The sequence below is a fragment of the Pagrus pagrus genome (genome assembly GCF_965226575.1).
Source record: "Pagrus pagrus genome assembly, chromosome: 16".
Classification (NCBI taxonomy): domain Eukaryota; kingdom Metazoa; phylum Chordata; class Actinopteri; order Spariformes; family Sparidae; genus Pagrus; species Pagrus pagrus.
The window spans coordinates 9219782-9246441 of NC_140200.1; the positions used below are offsets into that span (position 1 = coordinate 9219782).

Sequence of the window (26660 nt, forward strand, 5' to 3'; positions counted from 1 at the left end):
TAATTGACTTTCCCTTTAGGGGACTCAAATGTCCTCTCACTTTCACTTACTGTGATGAGAATGAATTAGGGAATTGCACTGAGCTGCGAACTGCTCCCTGAAAGTCCTCTATAAAGTGTGTGACTAAGAACTGCCGATAAGAAGTTGGGGATCTTCACAGATGTAAATGTACAAAGCCAGAAGAAGCCACCAATGTGTTTGTGCTTTGGAGCTCCGGTTAAATTACTGCAATACAATTTTCAAAAGCACCACTGCTTTTAGAGGAATTAATCATCTTCTTACCTCTAAGACGGTCGGTGGTTGCACTTAACGACAGTTCAGTATGAAAATTTCAAATTAAAACTTTTCACTCCAGCAACTCAGTTATTGCAAACAAGCCAATTATCTATTTATGACAAGTTGAGTTTTACACAGTTTTGCATTATGATTTAGCTGTTGATTAATCCACTGATCATTTCCTTGATTAAGCGATTAAACTTTCCATTAGTTATTGTCTCCAAAGGTCTTGTTTTGTCCAACCAACAGACTACAAACCCAAAAGATAATTAATGTATTACGACAGAAGACAAACAAAAAGCAGTAAATTCATTGTGAAGCTGTAATAATACATGATAATTTATCATTTAAACTGCAGATTCATTTTGCTGATTGACTAATCACATAACTGGCTAAATGTTTCAGTTCTAACTTAATGCACACAATATTTTGCCTTCATTGGCAGTATTCCTGGTGTTCTGTGATTATTTAGATTGTATTAAGATAGTTTTTTTTTTACGTTTTTTTCGGAGAAAAGCCTCCACCACTTTTCATCTTGTGCCTCTCCCATCTACTGGAAGTGTTGAAAAGCATTGGGAGTGCCAGCACTACAAACCTCCAAAGAATTTCAGGAGAGACTCCTCCACCTCTAAATAACCTTTGGCACTAATATTTCCACAGGAATCTTATCTTCTTTTTAGTGGGCCTCACTCGTCTCTTTCCTGCCATCATCATTCCTCCACATCCATTTGAATGCATTTCTAAACCATACTGGAACGTGCAGGGAGGGAATTTGAACTGCGACTTCACAGAGGTCCAATCTTTTCTGAAACACATTGGTCTGATAAATAAATTTCAAACCCATTTAATGAGTCGTTTTTGTTTTCAAAGATAATTGCCCACAAGCTTATGGTCCTCTTACCAGTGCATTGTCTGTGTATTTGACATTCTATAAACAAACCCAGTTCATACCCTTCAAGGCTAATAAGCTTGTGTCCTATTTGCATAATTGGAACGTTTTCTGTGACTCCAACTTAGGGCTCAAAGCAATGGAAAAAAAAAATTGGTAAACAGAAATGACACTGAACAAAGTACGGCAACCTTGCCAGGTTTAGCCCCAATCAGCCGTGAATTTAAACAACTCCTGCCAAAACATATACCCTTGTATGGAGTCAAATAGTCATCGCAGTTCTTTTTACAATGACGCGTTGATGCTGTTTGGTTTCCATTAGAGCATCTGTGCTGATATTTGATGCAGGCGCTTCTGTCAAATGTTACATTAAATTATTTTTAGGGTGCATCTGTGTTGATTTGATAACTGCTTCTCTTTCACATCCGCACCAATTGGAACAAGAGTGTATTTCTAAAGTCTTGCACACAGGGCCGCGGCCAGGAAATACTGAGGTCATGTGTCCTAGCCCTGCCAGGGGCAGAGCATTTTGAAGGCTATAGTATAAATCTGTGCATTTTAATGCATTTTGAGGGGGAAAAAAATCACTTAAGAAATAATGTCAGTGCCAACACGGAGAGGAAAATATTGGACTAGAATTTAATGGAAGATAATTCACAAATATGACCAATTTCGAAATGACTCTTTTCCAGTTTAGTGTTTCACTGATACTTTTACTGATACATGCAAAAGTGCAGCATTAGAGAGCAAAAGGAATCAGGAAATCTTGTTACTACAAAATCTTTAGCAGCACAACGACCAGGAAGAGACTGACCTCTCTGTCATACATATGTGACGTATTTACTGCACTGACGTGATCCTCCATGAGGTGAGATCACAGTGACCTTGGCCTTTGACCTTTGACCACTAAAATCTATTCAGCTCATCTTTGAGTGCAAGTGGACAATCGCATTCAATTTAAAGAAACTCCTGCATTGCGTTCTTTAAATATCCTGTTGACAAGAACAGGACGGATGGATGGACAACCCGAAAACAAAACGCCTCTTGCTACTGTATGGTGATCGTCGGCGATGAGGCATTAAAAGCTGTAAAATTGTACAGCAGAATAGAAACCACTAGATTTAATTATTGTAACAGTCAACAGCTCAGCATGAAAGACGGCTTCAGACATTTTAGTTTGAGAAAATGGAAGATTTTCCAAAGAGATCAAATGCAGCAAATCTGATTTGATACGCCATTTACCACACCAGTGCCTGGCAGTAGCCTCAGTCCAAATAATCAGTCTAATAGAGAAGTGGCTCTCAGGAACAGAGCGTCCAGCCGGAGCCATTAGTGGCTATAATCTGCCAGTGTGGGGAATGTAAACAGAAAGTCCTGACAATAACCAAACCAACAGTTATTAACTCTTACCATACCAATCAGCACTTCTACATTACACAGAAAGAAATACGAAAGCTTGTGAAATGTGAAGCCAAATTTCTCACAACGTCCATCTTTCTGGAACGAGGAGTCACTGACAGTTTTGGACCGGTGCCTTGTACTGTACATGTATTGTCTACCTGCACTGAGGCATAATGAGAGCTAAATCATACTTCTCTGCAGTCAACATGGAATTTGATATAAAGAGATGGACGACAGTGTTTGACCCTGACTAAAGCCATGCCATCAGCTTGTTTTGTAACTAAGCACAGTAATGTGAGAGGAGCAAGACAGCATTGTCCTGAACTGAGCCCTTGACCCAGAACAGTATACACAGACAGAAGGGCTGTTGACCATACTGTTTAGAAAATGTGTTGTATAACTGCCATCAATGGACACAGAGAAACATAGTGCAAGGATAACGCAAAGGGAAGGGGAGTCCTTGAATCTGAGTAACACATTGTCAGAAAAGCTTCTTCCGACACATGTTTCTTTGTGCAGAATGACGAACAGAAAGAAAAATATCTAGGGGTGGGCGATATGACCTAAAATTTATATCAGGTTTTTTTTTTTTTTTTTTTTTTTTGCGGCAACAATGTTATAGCAGGGTACTACATAAATTAAAGGGATACTCCACTCAAACTCTATTGGCAATGTAAGAGAACATATCTTAAGAAAGAAATTTTTTTTAAAGAAAACAACATTTGAGAGATTTCCAGATGTTGTTTATCGATCAAAAATAAAGTTAATCCACTGGATCCTCACTCCTGAAGACGTTTATGTTGGTTCATGCAGGCAACAACGAGTGCAGTGCTTTGTTTATCTTCTGCACCTTTCCGTTGTGCTACTGAGGTCGAGGTTAGCAAGGAAAACAGAAGTTACTGGATGTAACTATGAACATGTCTTAAGCACTTTTACTGTATGTTATTGCAGCCACATTATTATATTAAAACACTTATGATGGTAATGATTGCAAAATCCATGTCATAGCAGATGACACCAGTGACAGTGATGAAAGCAGTATACCGCCCACCCCTTCCTGACAGCAAGAGGGAAATCCTTCAAGAACCAAAAGTGTACCCTCTCTGAACCAAACCTCTTTGTTCTTCTGGATTAGATATTCATTCATGCATTGTACAAGTTTCACAAGACTAACAGGTAATCGACCCACCATGACAAGGCTGACATGTAAAGTTTCAGACATTTTGCTCTCTGCTCGTTGCAGACCACTTGGCTTTACAATGACAATATATCATGCCTTCAATTAGGCTTGTGGCTGTAGTGCTTCAACTTGGTAATCACATATACCATAAAGTGTGTGTCCAATCCTTGAAGATGGTTTTACAGCAGGCCAAAGGGAGGCTCATAACCTTGGGAGGAAGACTGACTGCGATTTACTGAGACTGTTTCTGTGTGGTGTTGAGCCACAGCTGAAGCCTCAAACAGAAGCAAAACAAGGAGATTCAGGCTCTCACTGATGGCCCAAATGGTTGTAGCTTCCAAATGCTAACTGCTGACGACTACTGACAGACAAATTAACACTTAACATATCTGACAGCTACACAAGAGACCCTGCTTCTGAAATCAGACATACCAAACATGAACAAGATTAAATGTCAAAGCTGTGCTTTGCAGCAGCACACAGAGGCTACAATTTAGACAAGAGCCCATACAATAGTCTTGGAGGGAACAAACAACATACTTCTGTTGAGCTTGAAGGTTCATTCCTGACCTTGGAAACAGCAGTATGACAGAAAAACAACTAACAACACACTAATGCTTTTGTTAGAGCCTCAACAGCACTGGGGCTACGATATATTTATATTTACAGTATTATACTATTTATATACGGTCCTCCTTTTTCATAATGACACATCCTCTGTGCAGATGGACATTTTGACCTGAAAGCTACAGGTAAGGTAAGAAAAATTAATAAAATCACCCTGACCACGAGTATCCCCATAAAATGACAACTACAACAAGGCCAGTGCTGTTTCATTGGTTAGCATTGTTGGTTTTAACATAAATCAACAAATTCACAGTGTTTAATTCTTCATGAAGTAACAGAACAAGAAAGAAAATAATAATTGGGTGCAGAGCCACACCTTCTGGAAGAATAAACACCTGGAGTCACATCGGATTTGGCTCTAATCTGGAGAGACCTCGTAGATTACTTTGTAACTTTTGGAATTAAAAGCGGATTTATCTTCACTCCCATTTATCAGCCTGACTGCAGCAGTGATCTGCCGAGGTGAACTCCATTGTCAGGTGATTATCTACTGTACTGTTGACTGCCGTATCGAGCTGGAGGAGTAATGTACTGTACTTCATGAACGTAGTTATACGGAGAGGAGAGGTGATAAAAAAGAAAGAACCCTCGGTGCGTGCTGTTGCTCACTGGCCTACGGCTGATGTACAGTAAAGTTATCTTGCTGTTTGGGGCGAATACACCATTAAACAACCACCACTGCTGATAAAAATCTTTGTGACGTGACTCAGGCACAAATGTTCAGAGATGAGGTAATGTTTTAAAGTTTTATTCACAATAAGTCCTGTCTGGTTCGCCAACTTTCCTATCCTGGAAGTCCAAATGAAACACCCCATTACTTTGAGTAAACTTCTCTGGGTTTGCACATTGTTGGAAACATTCAGAATAATGATAAAGTTCACAACTCAGCAAAATATTTAAAGGTGTAGTCAGTTTTAGGACTTTTAATTCTCACATATTATATCTTGAAGGGCCAATTTCTCATATGACTAAATAAATATACTGGTGCAGAAAAGTATGCACAGTAACTTTTAGCAGAGTCAAAACTATTACCGGCAGTGATGGTGTCTCATTGTCCAGTAATGGGCTGCAGAGTGATCACTCAGCAGTTCAGGATACTCACACAGACACACACGCAGGCAGAAATGCACTGACATCATCAATATAAAGTCTCTCTCTGCCAGTTTTTCTCTGACCGGTGTAGCCCATATTTTAGTCGACAAACTAGATGTCTGTCTGTCTCCTGTTGTCTCCCTCGCCTTTTAAATTTGGAAGGCAACAAACCTAATAAACAACTAAATCACCTCAGTGGGGTTTCTTCCCAAACAAAGAGCAGGTGAAGGTGTCTGGACACAGCGGCACAAAAAACCCACAGCACATCTGCTCATGTGTATAACAACATTTAGGATTCTAGCAGGAAAGCTGCGCTGGAATCCAAAAGTAAGACATGAAAGATTCATGAGTGACGCTGTCCATTCTCATAAAACAATGCGCATGAAAGGCTGCATCAAGAAATTTCACATGGGAATGCTTTATCACAGAGCTGATTCAAGCAATATCTATGCTGATTCTATTCACATTCAGAAAAACCTGGACAAACACTTCCTTCTACCTTGACTGATGATGCATCTCATTAGAATGCAATGGATAGATTTTATGCAACATGATTTGTGTGATGCCTGAGCCAAAGCTTTGTAGACAGGTAATGTCCATGTGTTAATGCGATCACTGAGCAAACTCAGCCGTTGTCAAATTTCATCAAACATTGTGCCACTAATGATTGTGCAAGGCGGTGTGTGTGCGTGCGTGTGTGTTTGTGCAAAGGTGAGAGCACAGGAAACACGAAGGAAACGAGGAGCAGGAAGCCAAAACAGCAGAAATTCCAAACCCACAGTGCTTCTGGATATTAGCACTAAAAGTGTCCGACCACAACATATTTACAGTAAGCAGATCAGCTAAAATCATGTGTTAATGTTTGAACTGTGCTACGTCTGGCCCAGTGTGTGGGCAAATCCACAGCAGCACCACCATTTAATCCTCTGCTCGGTGCTCGGCTGCTCAGTGGAGCACACCATTATTTTCAGGGCATTACACGTGCCACAGCCTCTTTTTAAAGTCAATGTAACGTTGTAAATTCAATTTGGGACTTGAGTGCACCTTTTCCTGGAAAATATTATTCTCCCACATTAGCGCCCACTGAGTTTGTATGTAATGTGTGGAAATCCCATTATTAAGGCAGACTGACGAGAGCCTGAAGGACAGCCTGATTCCCTCGAGCTATCTTGAGTGCGTTTGGCACCGGTGTGATCTGAATGCCAATGGCAGCTAGCAGAGGAGTGTGAATGTTTGAAAACTGACATCAAGACAGGATGAAGGAAGAGTTGAATTGAGTGTGATTATTTTTCTTTATGTCTGCTCTTTCCAATCAAATGGAACTTTTGAAGAGACAAACCGAATGCTGCTGCGGTGAGAGTAAAGGTAACAGTCTAAAACTTCTTTAATAACTTCTTTTTGCTGAAACCCAAAGTAAAATCCTATTGAGCCATAGGGGAGGAATAAAATAGATTCTTTCTGTTCTTCTTCATTCAGATAGGGCAGCACCCAAAGACCCTCTGGAATCCCAACATTCAATTTAGCACTCCAGACTGGCTTGATATTTGTGACCTTGACCCGCGCTGTTCTCGACATGCCTCTTTCAGCTGCCTGGTATTGATTAAGAGTCCCTGCTTGGATGAGGGCACAGCTGGGGTCTCGATTCTCACTTTCCTCTTGCTGACCTCCCTCCATTACCCTACCAGAGAGGCACAGAGGAAGCAGTGGATACAGGTGGGAACGAGCTGACCTGCTAACAACGTTTCCTGTCATCCTTCTTGTTGGGGTTTTAGAAATGGTTATAAATTACTACTTTTATCTAACCTCAATCAATTTATCTAAAGCATTTTCTGAGGTGATATCCACTCATTTCTAGAACATTCTTGAAACGTATTGAAAGTTTCTCTGCACCTGCAGATTTTTCAGCTGCTTTGAATGCACAGTATGTCTTTTCTGCAACTATAGGGTTTTTTCAATCAAAACAATAGACAAAAGACGTAGTTCGATGATGCTCGGATTAGCGTGGGCTAATGGGTGCCAACTTCCTTCCTCACTCTCTGACGAATCATCTGGTGTTACAGCGACAGGTGACCAAATAAGAGGCAAATGCGTACAATGACAGATTTCTCTGGGTTTTACCATTGTTGGAAAGATTTGGCATTATGTAGGTAAACAACTTAATAAATACATAGCAAAGGTCTAGTAATTTATTTTTAATTTAATGTGGAAGTATTACATATTTATTTAAGAAAATATGTTTTTTATGGTGTAATTATAGACAGTAATTAGTTGAAAGGATAGAGCTTTTATACGATGATCAAATGGATTTGAAAAACAAGATTATGTAAATCTATTTTTTTTTTATCTTTTACGTTTATTCTTTTTTTCATACCTCTTAAGAAAATACTTCAAATAAAAAAATCTGACAGGGAAAACTGCTCACAACATATGTCCACATCAAGAGTGAACCAACCGTGATGGTTTGTAGAATAGTTTCAAATAAATAGTTTTAAAGTTTGGCACTATGACTGACACCATCTTGGTATTTTGGAGCTAGAAGTGACATCATGTTTGGATGAGATGGTGGAGCTGGACAGACACCTCGACAAGCCACAGTAGTGACTTGTCAATCACATGCCACGCCCTAAAGCATACCCTGCTTTATCATACATTTTACTCTAAATGAGACCATATTTTATCAAATGAACATCATGATGTATTGAGGAAGACTTGAAACCAGTAATTTAAACAATAAGCTCGTAAGGAAACCGTTTACTGGGGTTATAAATCGCTAAATCACTTAGTCACCTACTTCTTTTTGAAACCGGTGGAGTCGCCCCCTGCTGGCCAGTAGACAGAATGCATGTTTAAGGCACTTGCGTATTGGCTTCAATATTCAGACCCAGAAGTTCTGTCTATATTTTTTACACTGACACCAAAACCAGAGAGAAGGAGTTGCGAGTAGACATTGCTTCATTTTACGTGGCAACAACAACCGCCCTTGAGCAAGCTTGCGCTTCAGCAGCTGCTAACAAACGTTTTATGACCTACACTTTTGTTATAAAAACAGTCTTTCAAGAACAGTTGTGAAACATTCTCTGTCAATTGAGTTTGCTTTCCCCTAGATGAAATTTAACTCATCCAAGTATTCCTCTCTGATAGTTTGGCTCCTCAAATCCTTTTCATGTACAGTAGATGTATGGAAAAGATCAAACGTACCATAATCGTAGGGGGAAAAAAAAGATCAACGTGTCCAACCTTAATCAAACAACCTCAGCAAGTGAATCTCCAACTGTGACTTACATGGTATAACAGACTTAGTTCTTACTTGCTATATTGAGTAAATTGTTGCCTAAAGGTCCCTTATCGCTTTTCTAACAATATTCTTAACTTCATGGATATTTGCAAGGAAAGAGGGAAACAGGAAAAAAAGGATGATAAAAACCAGGGCCAAAAATAGGGATTAGCGTCTAGGAGACTGCAGGAGACTTAAAAAAAGCACCACAGAAGAAAAAAAACACTAGAAAAGTGAACAAAACTTTAAGGAGTGCTGCCTACTGAAGAGTTTTACTTTGCTATTTGAGATTTGTTATGCTTGACCGTAACGAATGAACACCGAGTGCTGTTTTCTTTACTGTACTGCTTTGATTCCTCTTATTTACTTTAAGGACTACAGCAAGCCAAGTAGCCACAGGCCTGTAACACTGACACCATCACATCAAACAAACAAAAGACCCCATCAGTGGGTCAGACTGCAGGACTGTGCACTAAACCTCTCCCAGTGGGTGGGATTGAGGGTGTGCATGATGAAGTCAAACAAGGTTTTCAGTTTAAAAGCTCATCTTTCACTGTTAAACTTGTGGAAGTTACTAAAACCCTCTCACAGAGGCAGCGCACAACAAATCTAGTTCAGCTGAAATGTGCTTTGCCTTGCCGCATGTGCTGAATACTCGATGTTAGTCACTGTATTTTTGCATCAATCTTCCGTTTCCTCCCGAGGCTCCACTTGATCTTGTCAGCGTGTACATGGTCACTGTCTTTTGCTGCAGTTACTGACATTTTGGCATCTTACTGTCTTGTGTTTTGTTTTTCTTAACCTTCCACTTTGTTTTAAAGCATATTGCCAAAGGACTGCTGCTTAAAGTTAGCAGGCAGGCTCACACAGGCTAATTTACAGAAATACTGATTAATGTCTTTTGTCCTTACAAATAAAGTAAAGACAGTATGAGGCATTACTTCAAACAAGGCTATGTGTGTGTAGGTCTGTGAATAAATCACATCTATGCTACTGTATAATGTAACAAAACCAGCAGGTGCCAGCTTTCATTACTATCGTTTCCATAATATTCCATCAGAGAAATCGCTCCTCTGAACATACATCATTTCTGTTTTGGCAAAACATGCAAGGTATTTACATGCACAGCTACTGGCTATTTCAAAGACACAAAGTCCAACTAAAACCACCAGCAATGGGCACTAAGTCCTCACATACTGTGCGTGAGGTGGACACAACTTGGACATCTGCGTTATCGGAGACAATCGAATACAAAGTTGCCTTTGCAAATACTTTGTCAGAATGCAACTATAAAGTCATTTTTCAAGGCCATACTTTGTGATGTTGCTGCATTTGACTGCAATACATGTATATCGTATCTGTGTCAAACATAGTGCCATGTTTTCCTTTGTTCATACATCTCGCTTCAGGCAGCAGTGGCAGTAATACTGTTACTGAACATCAGAATATTGATAATAGCTAACAGGACCCCTCCTCGCCTTCATTTCTCCACAGCAGTACAGCATGCTGGTGGATATAATCAAAATTCAAGCTGAAAAGGAATCCTTCGAGCCTCCCCACTTTCTCTTCAATGATGCATTTTTTAATATTGAAAGGGTAACCAGTACACAGGTGCTCAGTACTGTTGCTGAGCATCTCTGTGTCTCTTACTGCCTACCTATCCCTCCTTTTGTTGTGATTCGGCACAACATAAACTAGAATGGCACTCAGTAGAGCGCATACCTCCGCAGAGGCCTAACAGTCCCCTTTCTTTGCATCAAATTGTGCTAACTCATAGATACCACCAATCTAAATACGCCTGATATTTTTCATCAAGATCCATGCACATTCCCTTAGAAATAAACAAAAATGTCGAAGAACGCTCTATCTCGCAATGTTAAAGAAAGTGAGTGAAAATCCTGGATCCCTCCCTTTATCTGTATCCGCAGCAGTTAGAGTTAATGAGGTCTATTCTGAGCCGGGAGTCTTCCTCCAGTCAAGTTTCGTTAAAATCTGTTCAGTAGTTTTTATACAGTCCTGCTGACAAGCCAACCAACAAACCAAACCAACAAAAGGACAGCTGAAAACACAACATCCTCGGCGGAGGTAATAAATTTTACTTTACTTGACAACTCAAGTCTGTTCAAGTCTGTGTATGAACACATCAATACTGTAGAAAAAAATGAATGCATGAGCCTAAATAAACTTGAAATCTGATGAGCTAAGCCCTAATTCATGGTCACTTAAAAAAAGGTAAACGCTTTAATTAAATCTTCTAAACATTCCTATTTCCTTTTCCTTTCCTCAGTGACTGTGTGACCTTGGTCTGAGAACACTAAGTAAAACTACAGGAAAGACAGAGACTGAGGCCACAATAATCTGGACACTAAACCGCACCATATGTCGCACACTCAGTATTTGACCCACTTAAGATTTGGTGACATAAAAAACAAGTTCTTGTGGAATCAGCAACCTGCAACATCCAACACCCCATTGACTTTACACCTCTCAGTGTTGTGGAGGTGATCAAAGCCTCTTCTGGTGTCTCTCTAGCAGTGTATTTCCCTACTGCTGAAACAACACATCTCCCCTAAGCAACATAAATCAATACAAGAACCACAGGAAAATTGTGAGCGAGGAGTCGACAGTGCTTTATCTCCCTTGAGTTTAATGATCGGAGAGCGACACCGTGGAAGACGTCCAAGTTTTTAATGATATTGCAGTCAAATAGACAACAGCTTTGTGCAAAAAATGTGCAAAGTTGTCTGGAATTAGTTGAACAATTTCACAATTTGAAGTGTTACATCGGTTTCAAGTATATGTGTGTAGAAAGTGTGTTTTAGATGATGGTATATGGAAAGAAAGATTCAAAGAAAAAAAAATAATTCTTTGTATATTCTTGTATTAAATCTTAAAATCTCAATACTTTTGTATCCATCATTCTATTTGCATGTAATTTTGTATCTCAGCTTCTTGGTAAGTGGTGACAGAGGATGCAGTCACACGATGACTTCCATTATGTGGTCATCTTTTCTGTCCTCGTGGTATCCAGGAAGCATACAAATGGGCTAATTATGTTTGCCTGATTAAATTTTGGCTGGCCTCCCAGCCATTTATCTTATATTTCTACGTAATTACATCAAACATAAGCGAACTGGGATGTAAAAGAGCACTGCCTTTGATATGTGCAGACACTTGTATTTCCACTGTTCCAAACCAGCGTCAGTCTGATTGATCTGTGTTCACAATATCCTCAGGCTGTCTCATTTCCTGCTGGTTGACTTATATAGTGAGGTCTGGATGGAGGTCTGTGTTCTCTTTTTCTTGGGTGGCAACTATTGTGATACACATGATGTAGCCCAGGCAGCTCCTGCAGAGCCAGGTGCACTCTGGCTGCAACTTATCACCTTTCAGTTTCCACTTAAACGCCACCAAGCGCTCTTGTTTTTGCGAAACAAGACGTGCAGCTTTAAGTGTGGTCAAGTGTGCAGTTTGCAGAGGCCATGATGACACTTTTAGTATCTATGTGACCTGTGGCCCTCTTGGAAATGGGGTGAGATTAAAGGGGGACCAGTATCACAGCAGCAGCGAGTGTGTAAAGGGGCTGACATCAATCATAGCCAATCACAGCTCATCTGGTTCCTTTGAAAGCGCTGCTATTGCTTCCATGACATACTGATGATTTGGTAATGCTGCATCAGCAGAGTCCTGGCCAACTTTTCCAAAGAGCAAACTCATATTTTGTTCAGGATTGTGCAATATAATCACCCAGCAGCTCAAACATAAATACATAGCAGATAAATCCAATGATTTTTTACAAACCCAGTCACAAATGCGCATGAATAGACACAGAATGACGTAAACTTTTGATTGAGTTCGCGGCAATCAACAAAATAGCCAACTATGGTGCATCTCAGGGATATTACCATGTCCAATATAGTAATAGGTCAGTGGAACTAGCATGCATTGTCTCATAAATGTGCCTTCACTACCAGCTGCTTTGACTTTCAGGTACAGTAAGAGTATGTACAGTAATGTACATGTGTGTCAGCTGACCGTCGACTGCTTTGTTGTGTGTTCAAGTGCAGCTTTATTGATGGGCTTCTGTTGGTGCCCGTTGCCTGAGGTCAGCCTGTGTGTCAGGGCCTTGAGAAAGGAAATTTGTCACTGTTACAGAATATCCTCTGGCGACAGCCCTAAATTTCACAGAACATTTCCGGTGACAGATTTATTAATTGTTGTGCACAAACGGACATGTTATAGATTTTAAAAAGTGAACGTTATCACAAATCCCTGCCTGTTACTCCCAAAGCTCCCCAATCTGTGCTGTTAAATGGAACATGGATAAAGTGGCACGCTGGTTCTGAGCACTAAGAGAAGCTTGAACTGTGTTGGGCTCCCTGAGTGGATTAGCAGAGTTTATCAGCACCAGCACACTGTGGCACTCATTGCTCGCGTACTACTGTGGATAAGTGGCTGCAGAGAGCACTGAGTCCTTGGCCTGGGTCAATAACAGCCCTCGGGGTACACTGGGTGCTGGTCAATTAGAAAATGCTGAAACAGTTTCTTGTTCAATATATTCACGGTCACAGTCTAATCTTCTATGTATTTTGTAAACACTCCAGTGGATTGCTGCATGAGTTCATATGCTGCTTTCATTTTCAATTTAATTCACATTTCATGATTTCAACATTGGAGCCAGTGAAACAGAAAGGAAGGGAATTAAATATGAAAACTACGTGCAAAGAACCTATAAGCTTTTATACTAATAATTCTCTTGCAATATTGAGCGAATTAACAAAACATGGATTTAAGACACGTAATAAAAACAATCACCAGAACAAGTCACGTCTCCATAAAGTTATGGTATCTGCCTTGAAAACATTTTTTTTTAGGTTTTTAATGGAAATTTCATTCAGCTTTTACCTTTCATGAAAACATCCTTATTCAGTTATGGATGACTGCTTTTGCTACCTGTACTGAAATTCAAACAGCTATCTCTAAATCATTCTTTCCCACCCACTTTATGGAAACTGCTGCAGGTCATGTAACATTCATTGCAGATGTCAAGGATTTTACGGTCAGTTATGTGACATGGTTTACATTGGGAATGAAAAACAGCTTCCATATGGTGCCTTCCGGTCCTTTAGGGCAATATGGAGCATCTTGGACACGCTACATGCATGTCCAAACATGGCTGAGGGCTTTCAACACGGAGATATTTGACAAAGACCAGCTGGCTTTCTGCATTATGAGGATGACGTGTGTGGCTCAAAAGCGGTGTTGTCAAGATTTCTCTTTGAAATGCCAAAGAAAGAGATATAATACAATAACTACATTATCACTATATTGACATGTGTGAATGCAATTTGAAGACATCACTTCGGGCTCTGGTGTGATTAGTAATTTTTCACAACTTTTTCACATTTTATAGACAAACAGAAAATAATTGTTAGTTGCAGTCAGTAATACAGCCGTCTATCGGTATGACCAGAATGCAAAATGTATCCAGCCATGGTCGTTGCTGGCACGGACGCATAGTACTCCAAAAGCAGAAACCACGCAGACATCCCAAATAGATTCCTCTTTCTACCTGTTTATCTGTAAAACAAAGCTGAGCTACAGCTACCTAGAGTTTGATTTAGCCTTATGTGGCACTGTTGATGCAGGATGACAAAGGCCAACACTGCCAAATGAATGAGTCACCATATGGAGTCAGTCCACGTGAATTCATGTTTACTCCTGTTGGTGTGAACACAAGCCAAATAACCAGAACTAAAAGGCAACAGTGCAACATTTGAACAGCTGAATGACAGATGTGAAAGTGACTTAAATACAAGTTGAGGTGATGATAAAAATAAACAAAATCATGTGTGATATTAGATCCTAATTTAAAGTTGTATTACGGGGTGATTTATGTTGTTATTAGACCCATCCTTCCTGGGTTCCTTCAAAAGGAACTGTAAAAAGTACAAATATCCTATCAACAAAACTGCACTGTCCTAATGCTGCACTGGCACATGCGCATATCAGATATCTGATTAACCGTGACTTAAAATGTGTTTAATCCTCTTCTTGGATAAGTTAAACTGTGCCAGAGACCTGTCAACGTTGTAACGTCTTGGTTGCCGATTACGGGTCGATAAAAATCATAGATCTCTTCCATGCCCTTTTAAAATTCAGCCTCCGGTGGAACAATGTCTGCAGCAGGTATCATGAATCATTCAAATCATAGCTGATCTGGATTACTGGTTGCCATCAGCAGCTGTCATGGATTTGTACCTCCAAGATTAAGATTGAAATTCTCTTTTTTCTCTCGTCAGTGAGCACACCTGCCTGTGGCACTTTTCCAGAGACATGTAGGGGGGAAGGACTGAGAGATAGCCATTTCTACCTGGTGTTAAAATGTACTCGGTGGATGTTTGTCAGTAAAACAAACATGGCATGGTCATTGGATGTGAAACTGTGAAAAAAAACCTCTATTTTATTGTGGTAATCGTTGTCTTTTATGACTTCATGTTCTTTTTTCCAATTTTCTTTACAGCTGCTGTGAACTTACCATGTAGAGTAAAGACAGAACCATGAGCGGAGGGAGAAAAACAAAAGGTTATTGTTGGCGATTTTACACGGAATGTTTTTTATGTCCTTTACCAAAGTTTTAAAAACTCTTACATATTGTGACTATTAGTATATTTACAGACAGGGAAAGGTTATGGCAACTAAACTATTGTAAGGTATGATTAAGGTTAGAACACTACAATGAAACACATGGTTACAATTAAAAAGATGAATGAATGAACATGTTAAGTCCCGGCACTGTACTTCCTTCCTTGGCACTTAATGTTGGCATCCCACATCATCCAACATAGGCATAATTTCTACAAATGCTGGGCTGAAATAAGACACCCCAGCTGCTTCTTCCATTTATTTTAATCCTTTTCTTCCTCTCCTAGTTTTTGATTTCATGCTGATTAATTCTGGTTTCAATTTCATCAAGTGCAGTTTTTCACTGTAAAGCGCTGTTTATCTCAGCCCTCAGGGAGCACTGCTTTCCAATACAGTCTAACGGGGCAATAATTAATCCCCAAAAGCACCCAAAGTATGTTGTTTTTCTACAAAATAACCCTCACACTGTAAGGAGATGTGCTGTATTGAATTTTCCAGTTGGCATGAAGCTAAAAGAAAAATATACTTAAATAGCTATAAAGTAAATTACAGCCAGAAAGTCACACATTTCCACACATAATTAGCCTTTAATGATGGGTGTAATTTTGATAAAAGCTCCTTGGCCTTGCATCAATTATTGTCTATACTGTAAGTCGCGAAATGATCTTGGCCCAAAATATAGTCCAAGCTGGGCAGGTCTCTCAGATCTGAAGGGATTGTTCAGCTAGTGGAACCCAGAGTTAAAGCCAAACATAGTGAAATTTGAGCTCACTAGATGTAGTTTAGATGTCCCTAAAAATAAACAAAAATGTCAAAAGACACCCTATCATGCAATGTTTAAGAAAGTGAGAATATAGTCCTGGATCAGTCCCTGTATCCAGATCCACACCAGAAGTAATGGGGTCTATTCTGGGTCAAAACCAATCCAAGTTTCATGGAGATCCATTCAGTAGTTTTTGTGTAATCCTGCTGACAAACCAACGAACAAATCAACAGACAAAAAGACACGGGAATACATCTCAAACTTCCTTGATTTAAATGTGTCTGAACTTTTATTAGATTTGTTTGTATTTGTATTTATCTTATCTTTTTAGTTTTATTTTTGCCTGTAAAGCACAGAATGCTAAAGTTATGCATAAATAACTTGCCTTGCCTTCAATCCTACATCTATGATTACGTACTGTATGGCTTTATGGCTTATTCTTTTTTTTTTTAAAGAATCAGTTTCTTGTATCACTTGTAATTTTTCATTTTGCTGAGTGTTAAACAGCCAAATTAATTAATTTAACCGGTAAGTTACAAATGAGGTGATAAACTACACTCCAGGACTTTCACATACTCTGTTTCCTTTAAGACATTTAAACATTTCACAAAAGGTAAATACAGTTAAACCACATTAGCAGAGCTTTATCAACCCTGCCACCCAACATAAACTAAACTTGACAATGTATTATGAATCCATCACCACTGTCTTGGTCTGGAAATCATAAGTGCTGGAAAGAATGGCTTGGTTTATTTTTTTTTTTCTCTTCTTAAATAACCTAAGTGCATACTTCAGACATTTTAACAGGACCATTCCTAGAACAAATAGGAAATGTATATCCTGGATGGTCATAAAAAGACATTTCCCCCCATACTAAAACCCTCATGCTTCCTCTGTCCCCCACCACAGTCCACAGATGTGAAGTAGATTACGCTCCCCTCTTTACGCCTCCTTTTCCCTGCCCCTCTTTCCACTGCAAAGAAAGAAATCATTCAGTTTCAGCCTCTTCTACAAACACCCCCTCCCCTATCTTCCCCTCCCAACAGCAGACAGGGGCACACAGACGACCACACTCTCCAGCCAAACCCTAATTGTGTGTGCGTGTGTCTGCATTTTTTTCCCCCCTGACATGAAGAAGGAAACCAAGTGAGTGTTTGCGCTCTGTGCCTGTGAATGTGTAGTCCTGAGCCGTTTGAGTCGTTCTGCTTGACTGAGAAAGTGGAGGTGGCAGAATTTAGCTGTGAAAAATTACTGGAGTTAGGTAAGTTTGGATTTTGGATTCATAAAACTTTAGTTGCAGAGAAGAATGGAAGGCTGTGTCTTTTGCACCTGGCACAAACAGCCTACTGTTACATTTTCATGGTATTGAATGTATTAGATTGCTAATTCTATTATAGTTTGGTTGTAAAATACTTTTATTGATGTGGATAGTTCCTTTAGGGTTGAATATAAATTTTGATAACAGAAATAGAGCTGTGACCTTTTCTTTAAGTCTGATGGCGTTTATGTACCTTACATAAAATATATGTGCTCATTTGTATAGGTGTGTGTGTGTAAACACATCAATACTTATCTCTCTAATTACTATGCTGCCACATATGTTTGCACCTTACATGATTACCCATGAGGCCCATGTACCTGTGAGGGCTATCTATGCTCTGCTGGCTTAGTACCAAGGACCTTGTTGTCATAGCAACTGCGAAGCGGTTGAGTGTTGTGACACCTGTGAAACACACCTGTTCAGGCTTTTGACAGGAGTGGCCACAGGGCTGAGCTATAGCTACAGCAAGACGCTCAGATTAGCTCTGACCCACAGCTAAGGAGGTTGTCAGATTTCACTGGTAGATGTATTTACCAGTGAAATTTATTTATGTACATTTTTGTTATAAAAATGACTCAAACAATGAATTAATTATCAGAATAGTTGGCGACTAATTGATTAATCAACCAATTGTTGCAGCTCAATTTGCAACTTTTTAAATAATTGACGAATCTCTCATTTTTCAGGTAAATGTGCCAAACATTCCTCTTGTTCCTACTTCTGAATCGTGTAGATTTGCTGCTTTTTTTTTTTTTTAATCGTAAATTGTATATACTAAATTTTGAACAACTGATCAGACCAAAAAATGTCACATTTTTGGGCCAAATAATGAATCACTTAATTAATCCATTAACTGGGACAGTTATCTGATGAATAATTGAAGATAGTTGTATTTCTGATTAAAATAATTAAGGAAGTTGTGAAAATTCCTGATTTCTTTAAGCATCGCAAATGTAATGTTATTGTCCCTTCACTAGCATTAGTGTGCATACTGCCCATAGTTTCGGCTACCTGTAAAACGTTGTTCTGTATGTTCAATTAAGAGTTGTTTAATTTGTTAGCTGTTGAGTAAATCAATCAGTCAATCAATAATGACTGCACCGCTGTTACAGAAACCACTAAACAAGTATTTACAGTAATCTGTACCTTTCTTTAAAGATTACAAACAAGAACTGAAATATCCTTGTCGTGCTCTGAGCTTTTGGCTGTAAATTACTCTCCTTCTGCAGGCGAGCTTCTGCTATTTTAAGCCAAAAGAAAAGTCAGCCTATAAAAGCCACTTCCAAATGACAGATCCTTCACAGCGAAGCCAAAAAAGGTCACTACAGGCCACAGAGAGTCTAACACAAACACCGTTTCAACTCAGCCATAAGACGCCAGCGTGGAAACTGTGCAGACATTTTCCAAAGACAAAGGCAACTGCTTCTGCCAATCTGTGACACAGAGACGAGCATGTGTGCTTCTTGTTAGCAGGCCCCTTAGACACCGAGTTAATGTCACTAAATGTCCTCTGACTTGTGCCTTTTACTGCTGCAGCAATAATTGAACACAGAGACAATAAAGTTATATTTTAAGATGAATTACATCTCCATTTGGCAGTATTCTGTCATTAGGCTGATATGTTGTCATTCCAAGCCATAAGGTTTTGATTTATTAGAGTCCAAACAAGTGCAATAAAAGTTCAGAGTAATAAAAAGTGTTGGACACACTGCAGCAGTGAGACAAGGACAATTAACAGGCGTTAAATGTCTTTGAAGATGGAGACACCATCCAACATTCAAGTGTTTTCTGTTTCACCTACAAGTGTGTTTTCTGAATTTTGTTAAACCATCTCAAAATTACACTTAAAGGGCTGCAAATGGTTATGTTAAAATTTTAGATTTACTTGGGATTAACTAGTTTGTTTGGGAAGTTATTTACTAGTGTCTATCTTTTAATTCATAATAGACTTGAATTGATCATGAACACGACTCTTCAATTAGTCTGGAAATCTTAAAATTGAGTAATCTAATGGTAAAACAAGCTACATTAGATAGAGTGAGGCTACATATCATTCCCATTGCTACAAAATAACTTGTTGCAAGTAACAGCATAATCACACTCCAATACTATTGAATGATTTTTAAATAGTGATTGTTTTTTTCCTGTCTTGGCTTTCATTCTTTTAGTGCGCTACAATTAAGAGTTTAAAACAGTAGAATTATGAATTATTTGATTATAATCAGAGTATTTAACTTACTAATCTGATGTAATTTGATCTAAAAACCAGTGTATTCCCCTCATATCAACCTTTGAACATTTATCAGAGCCTTTCTATGTCTAGCCGGATTGAATTTGTTTCAGATAAAATCATCTTGTTTTAAGTCATTTTCTCATCATATTCAGTTTTTATTTCGCATCTTTCAGCTTTTTGCGGGGTGTAGACTTTTAAAATATTTTTCTAAAGATTTGCACACTATACACTATATGAGCGGTGGGTTTGAAGACAGACTAGTTACAGAAAAGAAGCACATATCTATTCGAGTACAAAGATGTTAATAAAGTAAATAATATCTGTTATATTCAAACTGTCCAAATAATAAACAGCATTCATAATGACGCTTGTCAGCTCTGGAAAAACATCCAGTGTGTGATATCAGCCTGTCTGTTACAATGCACATGAGCAAACTTACTACTCTAACATCATGATGCAAAGCCTCTGGATTGTGTCTCTGCTTGCAGTCTGGGCTGCCTTGAAAGTGTCTGTTTTCTTCTCCTCTTACAGCTGCTGTAACATGTGTGAGGTCACCATTTAAAGCAAACAGAAACAGAGGGAAGGAGGAAGGGAGCAGCCAACAGTTGGTTGTTTTATTGGTTTGTGCCACACCACAACTCATTTTAAAATAAATAAGACAATTTTACGGTGTCCGTTTTAACAAGCTTGACTGGGCATTCATTCTGTGTTTCTTGACAAAACGTGGCAATAGGTGTGAGTCAACCGAGTCAAACTTTAATTTCAGCTATGAGAAGCTGAAATAGTCTCAAGGCTGCTGCAAAAAGTGAACTGTGGGTGAAACCAAATGTGCCCTGACAGCAGAAAGAGCTCTGCAATGCCTCCGTCTCACAAGCCTGGTTCGGGGTTTTAAATATATTTCCAGATGCAGAGGAGAGAAGCATGAATGCCAGTCTGCAAAATGATAAAGTGAACACTTTAACACATGCAGGGAGGAGGGGCAAACACTTCGAGAAAACAAAACCCCTCTGTGATAAAAATCACACCTGATGTTAGAGATTTTGCAAAAGCAGCTCCGTCTCTGTTATCTCATGTGTTGAAGGGATTTACAGGGTGAATAGATGTTGTGAAAGATCCCCAGACAGCAGCTAGTGACCAAAAACAACACAAACACTGCTGCAAGGGGCTATGTCAGCTTTTACAGTCCTAGCGTGACAGGACTCATGCGTCTGCTACAGTGAGCCAACCACAGAGTGTGAGGCCCCTTTCCAGTTCGTAAATGCAACACAAACAGCACACGGCTTAGTGCAGCATTTCTACAGAGCAGAACAGCGGAAGAAGCATGAACTATCAAAAGCACAATTAGAGATGTTGTCATGGGGATTTCTATGAAATCTTATTAGGAACTGAATACTTGACAGTGAAATTCAATTAATTTCTGGATTTTATAACACTTTGAAAACCATCTATCCTAAATATGAACTCACCAATTTATTAACATTATATAAAGCAATTCCAATCAATTTGAAAATCTTGATTTTAAGTGTTAAAACATACAACAAAGAATTTTTAACTGGCTTTGAAACGGTCTGAGCATAATACTGATGCCTCTATATGACCTACTTGAGCAAACAAAAGCAAGAAGATTTTCTTTTTCTATCTATCTAGTCTTGAATCACCGGCTCAGATTCCCCACTATATCATAATATTACTAGGGAATGTTTAAATCTTTAGCTTTCTCTACATAAGTACTTTTACTGAGCAACCAAGTCTGTAAACTGTCAGCTACTTGTACAGTATGCTAACCGATGTGTATGAACGTTAGTAACAGAAGCTTACTTTGTTTAACCGTCATCATATTAAGCTTAATCTTACAGCCACAAATAGATTATTTTCATTATCTCACTGCTATGCCTCCTGCAAACAGCTGCGTTTAAAAAATAAAAGTAATATTTAAATATTTAAATGACCTTTTTAGTATCTGAATTATTTGAATTTGAACAACGGTTTACAAAGAAGACATTTCATTGTCATAAATTCAACGGGATTTACAGTCAATATCTGCTTAAGTGAGTAAATCTCTTAAATAGGTGTTTAGTTGCTTGTAAAATTAGAATTATTACAGCATGTTCATTCCATCTCTGGTAATGTGGATGTGGATGAAAGCAATAAGTCCTCCACATATTACTTGCTCAGACTTCTTCAATTATTGTAGTACAGCAGCCTTTGTCTTTGACTGAATACTTTATATTGCCTTTTATAAAGTTATACAGTATAATTTGTCAGGGACATATTATAAAAGTTCAATAAAAAGGAAATGTTAGCATATAAACTACACATCTGTATGAATTGATCACTGCTAAAATAGGCAGTGTGACATTCAAATGTCACATTTTTGAGGCAGTACAATATTAAGGATTAAATTGAAGTCATTATTCTATAACTGAAAGGTACAATGTGACAGAAGGAATGACTCCTGGGGAATGCATACAATAAATATCTAAAAGGTCAGGAGACAGATTTAAGTCCCCATTATGTGGTTTTGCCTTTGAGGCCAACAGAGCACCTTTCTTTTGGCATAACAACCATCCACAATATTTGTGTGATTTAAATGAAGCTGTTTGAAACAAGGAGATGGAGGGGGTACCATGGGAAACCTTAAGATTAGGCTTAAAGCTCTGCTAATGTGCCTAATAAACAGAATGTGGTTCTTTGGATTCACAGCTGAACCATGTAAACATAAAACTGTTTATCCTTAATGACTGAGGACAGCAGAGTGCAGGAGCTTAGATCTCAAAAGGTGACAATTCACTTTGTGGAGCAATTAAGATGAGAAAACTAATACCGCTCTCAAATCCATCCTTTAAATATGCAGCTACAGCCAGCCAGTTAGGTTAGCGTTGCATAAAGGATTGCGTAAACGATGGGAAACAGCTCGGTTTGGTGTTTGACTAGTTCTAGTTGGGAAGCAATAAAACTTGTTGAAGTTTAAAAACTTTAAAAGTGCTGGTGACAAGATTTAGTTATTTGGGCAGAACCAGGATAGATGATTGTTTCCAGTCTCTATGCTAGTTAAGATAACCAACAGCTAGCTATAGCCTTAAATTTACTATAATGATACGGGAGGGGTGCCAATTGTTACATCTCGCTCTTTGCAAGAAAGCAATTAGCACATTTACCGAAATGTTAAACAACTCCTTTAATGTGCCTCTTCGCCTGTTGATCAAGTTGACAGAAGTTATCCACAGTCGCTCACCTTCTTCTCTTTCCAGATTAAAATGTGGCGTTGTTGGATGCCCCTCATCTTGGCCTGGGTATCCATGGCAACCCCAACACTCTGCCAAAGTGGAGATTGGGGTTCAGGCTTTGACATGTACTCTGCCACCAACGACACAACACAGGAAATAGGTGATGAGCCTGTGAGGATGAGAGACAACCAAGACTGGATGGCATCAGCAGCTTTCTCACCATCATCCTCACCTATGCTGCAGTATCAGCCTCAACCTGACAAGTGCTCGGTCCACTTCAGCACTAACACTGCTTCAGCTCGAAGGCTGAAGGCCCAGAAAGAGGAGATGACCTATCTGCAGGCCATCCAGCATGGAAACAAGGCGGTGATGGAGAACTTGGCGCAGTTTGTGGGGGCAGAGCTGGGAGATCAGAGCTACGAGGATGTGATTAAGGAAAATATAATTGGCATCCAAGAGGACCAGAAGAGTTGCCACGAGGTGGTGGAGAAAGCTGAAGAAGATCTAGAAAAGCAGCTGGAGGGGGAGGTGTCGGGCGCCCAGGCTGGGATGCAGAAGTGAGTGTAATAAATTAGTTTTTTAATAAGTAAGAAATAATGTGTTTCTGCTGAGCTTATGACGGTTGAAATGTGAAGAGCAGCTAAGAAAAGATGAGCTCTGGTTGTTGGTCTTCTTTAGACATAAAAAAAATTAAGGGTGGTAACATAATTGGAGATATTGTGGTTGAATATTTGTGTTAAAATGATAGCAATATTTTGCCTTTTATCAGAGTTGACTATTTTATCCCATCTTTTACAATGCACGTCAATCAAAAGAAATATGTAAACAAAACATATTACCATCTAACAACATGTCTCTTAGTGCTTAGTTTCAAGGTTCCTGTGTACTTCTCACCTTGTTGCCATTTAACGTAATCAGAAACACAAAAACTGTGGACAATTTTAAATGTTTCACACATTAATCAAGGAAAAATACAACACAGAGGCTGGTGCCCACCTCTCAAATGTGAGGATTTGCTGTTTTTCTACATTTTATGCCATAGTTAATTGAGTATCTTTTTTAACATAATAGTTATGTTGGTTAGACAAAACAAGCAAACTTTAGAATTAGTCTCGGGCTTTAGGACATTTTCAGGGCCATGTTTTAACATTTTCTTTTTACATTTCATGAACTAAACAATGGATTGAAAAACAATTGAATGATTAATTAATGAAAATAATTTGTAGCTGCAGTCGTGAAGATTCCAGTAAATCTGAATCCAGCAATTCACCTAATATGCAGCAACATGTTATTTGAAGAGAGCTAAATTACGTACAAAGTGTCCTATTAAGGAGCATTCATGTCTACACATACAGATATTAAACAAGGTGTGGTGCACCTCTAACTTGACTATGTCTTACACGATGCACTGTGTGTCCAAATTAGCCTCTTTGGTGTCTATGTTTTGTTTTAATGCAACTTCTTCAGCACTGTATATTACGCTGTTCTCCCCCTTACACAATCTTTCCCATTACATAACCAACTTTAACAGCAACCATATGTATTACTCCCCTTATAGTGTATTTAATGTCCTCAGCTCCTGTTTCACTGTGTCTCTCTCAACATCTGCCCCTGTTTTTCCTCCTCTTTACTCCACCTGGTGACCTGGATGATGTGTCTTCTGGAGCAGAATCAGAGAAGAGTCCATGGCCTTTGAAGACATGCTCCACGCTGCAGCAGACATCGCCAACAGGCTGGAGATCTCATCGCAGGCCCTGCATGCTTCCTTCACCAAGCAGCTGAAAGACATTGCTAAAATTCGTCGCTAAGGAGGTGTTGAAAAGATTTTGCACACTGCTCACGTCATCTGACTCGTGAATGATGTTTAGTATCCTGTGTGAGAAAATAAGGGAAATAAACCTTCCTGCAGTTCTATATTCACTAGTAATATAACTGTGTGCTTTACAGCAGTGGGAAGCAGCAACGTGTCAAGGTCAGCCATGACATCAACTGTCGGCATCTACACAGTAAAAAAAGTCATGAACAAAAAAAAGACTTCCTAGGTAATAAAACATGTTTCCCTTTCACTGAAAATATAACGCAATAACCCATAAAATGATATTCCATCGGAATTTGGTGAGGTCAGATGTGGCAACAGTATGTGGCGCAGGTTTAAGCCAAGTTGAGTGTTTATGGATCAAACTAGATTGGCCCACTGAGAGCAAACATAATGGCTCTGTTAGTCTTCTCCAGAGGAAGCTATGCAATGGCCATCTGGTTCCAGGGTGAGGATGGAGGCCGGGAGAGGATGGCTAGTGTGTACCTATGGAAGTTTTGTTTTTGCAACAAAAAAGCTGCAACTGGGACAATACTGTCATCAAGCATTGTTATCTGTTGTTTGGAGGAAACTGCAGTAACCTGTGGAAGAGGGACAAGACAAACAATTAGACGATTCCTGTAATTAGGAAGAAATTAGCAGGGAACAGCATAAGAAATCATGATAAAGCTCCTGAAACAGAGAAAGTTTAAATCTGCTCATTGTTTAAAGGATTGCCTACAGCTTTTACTGAAAACTATTTGTTTGAGTGTGGATTTATCTGTTCAAACTTGAGAATCAGGCTTCAGTCCCGTGTCAAGCTCTATTGTATTATTTTCTTTTTATCCGTGCCATGACTCATGAACGCGGTTCGAGTTATGTGGGAGCCAGTGGGAGCTGAGCTCCCATAACGAGGGCTCTGAGCTCCCATGAAAGCAGTAAAACTTCTATTATGTCATCAACAAGTCACATTTTAATAACAATGTATTTTTCAATGTTATAATTTAAGTTGTTGATACAAAACGACTGAAAGAAAAATGCTTTGAAACAGAACAACGCCTTGATACCACACCCGTAAAGTCTCTCTGTCAGACGCATTATTTATTTAGTTATCTCCACCTCTGACATTAGTTATTTTAGAGACCCCCACTTAACTCAGATTATAACTTGAACCCTACTCATGAGAGAGAATGCTTTCATAATTGCAATCATAAAATGTGTTATAATATGTGTATAGTGTATGATATTAAGTGTTTTATCCATTAAAAAGCAGCACACAACAAATTAACCCTTTGATATTTATATATAGAAAGATACAGTATATTTTCTATTTGTTGGATGCTTTCATATCCTCTACTCATGTGAACTAAAACTTCACTAAGCATATTAATTCACCTAGTCTGCCCTCTAGCTGTTTCCCACAGAAATACCCCTGCATGTGTGTCTTTATTTACACATCCTGTTCCATGTTTTATAAAAAATAAATAAATAAATAAGTCAGAATCTTAGGAGTTATTGGTCAATCACTTCCCATACATGCAAGTTAACACTGTTACACTGATTCATGTGGGTGTGTGTGTCCGTGTGTGTGTGAGAGAGCGAGAGCGAGAGAGAGAGAGAGAGAGAGAGAGAAAGAGAGAGAGAAGGAGGAGGGACTGTTATAGGTACCAGATGAAAGACGCGAGGCGCTCAGATGTGTCCTGTCTCCTCACAGTGGATGATGCCGTTTTTCGGACTTCATACACCAAAATGACCCCTAACAAAGCTTCTAGTCATGGAAAATAACTAATTTTAAAAATGAAAATGGATATCAAACTCTTAGATGAGGTTCACCAAGGACGCGTAAATTCTTGGCACCGTGCGTAAAAGGCTGGAATTGCTCGGATAATGAACACACAGCAACAAACAGGACTACTATTCTTTTTTTAATGAATATT

The 26660-nt window shown here is 39.1% G+C and overlaps 1 long non-coding RNA gene across 1 annotated transcript in view; it reads right to left on the reverse strand.

Annotated features, from left to right (window-relative positions):
- LOC311272059 overlaps positions 1-26660 on the reverse strand; it is a 55087-nt gene that overhangs the window by 27649 nt on the left and 778 nt on the right. The window contains exons 2-3 of the long non-coding RNA XR_014624507.1: positions 24517-25325; positions 22937-23472 (exon numbers count right to left, since the gene is read on the reverse strand). This is a non-coding gene — a long non-coding RNA (uncharacterized lncRNA). The remainder of the gene's footprint in view (positions 1-22936; positions 23473-24516; positions 25326-26660) is intronic.